This window comes from Octopus bimaculoides, chromosome 14 (assembly GCF_001194135.2).
Source record: "Octopus bimaculoides isolate UCB-OBI-ISO-001 chromosome 14, ASM119413v2, whole genome shotgun sequence".
NCBI lineage: Eukaryota > Metazoa > Mollusca > Cephalopoda > Octopoda > Octopodidae > Octopus > Octopus bimaculoides.
Genome location: NC_068994.1, coordinates 5554704 through 5557788, shown reverse-complemented (window position 1 = coordinate 5557788; position 3085 = coordinate 5554704). Strand labels below are relative to the sequence as shown.

The following is a 3085-nucleotide window of genomic DNA, read 5'->3' as shown; positions in this document are numbered from 1 at the left end:
TATATATATATATATATATATATATATATATATATATATATTCACATATATGCATATATATTACACAGAAATGCACACGCATATATTAATATATTTAAGTGTGTGTGAGTGTGCGTAAACAGCCATAGTCATCTGCGCATCATATGCAGTGTAGGTACAAAATGAAACAAATTTACTACGGTAGTGTTCCGGTGTTATGTCTTACGGATGTGCTGTGTTTAGGAACAAAATACATATCGGCGTTAGATGAAAATCATCGCAACAGCTGCTGCAAAGAATGTTTGATGGATGCATTTCCAGCTCCTTAGGCATCGTCAATAGCATATACTCACAGCCAACCAAATTTTTTCTTCGTGGTCGCTGGTGGTCAATGAGTGTCTCCTCTACAGTTACAAATTCAGTACATCGAAGAGGAAATTTGAGGACACAGTACACTTTTATGCTTTCTGCTGCTATTCATGTTGTTTTCTTTGAATTGTTTAACGCCATTCATACCATTCGTAGGTTGCTTTTAATTTTAGTGAAATTATAAGGCGGTGAGATAGCAAGATCTTAACCACACCGATCAAAATGTTTAGTGGTATTTCGCCCGTCTTTAAGTTCTTAGATAAAATTCCACTGAGGAAGATTTTACCTTTCATCCTTTCGCTGTCGACAATATAAATACCAGTTAATTAGTAGAGTCGATGTCATCGACTCAGCCCTTCCCTCAAAATTACTGGCTTTGTGCCCAAATTTAAAACCAATATAAGCGGCTTTACTATAAATATTAGTAAAATGAGCAAACTAAGGCAGATTTTTACAATGCGGAAAAAGGAATAAATTTAATAACATGATATATTTCACGCACAGATGGTCATCATCAGAAGTAAACGATCAAGGAATATTTATTAATATACCGACCATATTGACTGTTGCAAGGATGTAGAAGGGATGGCAAAAGAAGTAGTGACCAACCAGGAACAGTTCGTGTACTCCACGTCGGCTAGGCCTCTCAGTACCTAAAGGAGTTACATACATAATGTGATCGGACGTATCCTTGACAGACGTATCCTTGATAGATCAGGAAGTTGCATGAGACCCTAAGAATAAACTGGTATCTGATAATGTCAGAAGGAAATCTGTGTGGAATTGGAGGAGGAAATCGACAAAGAGATAGTATGCATCCTAGATTTGGGAAGAGATTGTGAATTATTTTCTATTCTTTTCTGAGGGAGTATTTTCTACTGCTTGGGGCCAAATCTAAGATTAAGTGTTTTCTTTTCACACACACATACACGCAAAAAAAAAACATCACAAAAGCGTTCACACACCTCTGCACACACACACACACACACACACACACACACACACACACACACACACACACACACACACACACACACACAAACACATACAATCACAAACACACGTACAAACAAACACACAAACACACATACACACATACACACATGCACACACACATACGGACAAAGGAAAAATCGCAAAAAAATACACCTCTGCACATACACTGAAGCACAAACACACACACACACGTCTGTACACATACACAAACTCACAAACACATACACACAAAAGAAACCAATGCAAAAACACACACACATACACACAAGTGGAGACACTAAAAAAAAAACATCAAAGGCGTAGGAGTGGCTGTGTGGTAAGTAGCTAGCTTACCAACCACATGGTCCCGGGTTCAGTCCCACTGCGCGGCATCTTGGGCAAGTGTCTTCTACTATAGCCTCGGGCCGACCAAAGCCTTGTGAGTGGATTTGGTAGACGGAAACTGAAAGAAGCCCGTCGTATATATGTATATATATATATGTATGTGTGTGTGTATGTTTGTATGTGTGTGTTTGTCCCCCCAACATCGCTTGACAACCGATGCTGGTGTGTTTATGTCCCCGTAACCTAGCGGTTCGGCAAAAAAATCGATAGAATAAGTACTAGGCTTCTAAAGAATAAGTCCTGGGGTCGATTTGCTCGACTAAAAGGCGGTGCTCCAGCATGGCCACAGTCAAAAGACTGAAACAAGTAAAAGAGTAAAAGAGTAAACGCAAACGAAATTCCCAAGTTTTCTTTCACAATACATTCATCACAGGATACACACCTATCAACACACAGCTAGTCACATTCCAAACACATTGAAAGAACATTCACTACAAACGCACACGCTCGTCGGGCGCACACACACAATTGGACACAAAACCCATTCAATAAATGCCTTTAAGCCACACCCTTGAGAGGAATCCACAGAGTATTGTTTATTGCTTTTAGAAATAGACAACTCCACCCCCTTTCTTTATCTCTAACACCCTGAACTTTTTATCCAACTATATTTGAAGAAGATTTCAACGAAAAATCTCCAAACCTGTTTTTGACCACCAGGCAGAAGACAAACTGTTTTTACTGCAAATGTTTATGAATTTTTTACTGCTATGTAATAAGATGAGATTCATTATCGAAACCAGTAATATTCTTTATTTTCTTTATATTATTTTGAAATCATTTTATTAAATTCTTTCTAAATTGCAATGTCTTATATTTACTTATATTATTGTTTTTCAACCGTTAATTTTGATGGCTTCCCCGCCATTATCAGTGGTGTTCCGATGAACAACCATTCATAATTAATCAAAACAACTTGCACGAAAGAATAGAGAGTAAACTATTCTTGGATGCATAGATCGCAAAAAGCAAAAACAATCTAACTTTCAATCTTTATGGATGCCAAATATACAGAAACTAACGCCGTGATAAACGAAGGCGGTAAAGGAAAGCTTGGCGATGCAACAACAGAAACCATTGCAAACTAAAATCAAATTATAAAATGGATAATATCACATTGATATGTTAGGAAGAGAACTATGTGCAGGGTAACCAATGCATGACAAGGTTTAGCAGAACAAAACTGTGTGAAAATAAGATCAAATAAAGCTGAGAAGGGTATGATATAAAACTGCAATGGATAGGGGACTGTATGACCAGAAACTATCAAAAGCCTTTCATGAGGCAGAGTATGAACGATAACTTTACTATAGGTGGAGGCTGTAAAGAAGAAGAGAAAAAAACAATAACCGACATT

General features: G+C 37.6%; 1 protein-coding gene across 1 annotated transcript in view; it reads right to left on the bottom strand.

The window, feature by feature from the left end:
• LOC128249355 (multiple epidermal growth factor-like domains protein 10) overlaps positions 1-3085 on the bottom strand; it is a 32622-nt gene that overhangs the window by 4971 nt on the left and 24566 nt on the right. The window lies entirely within an intron of this gene.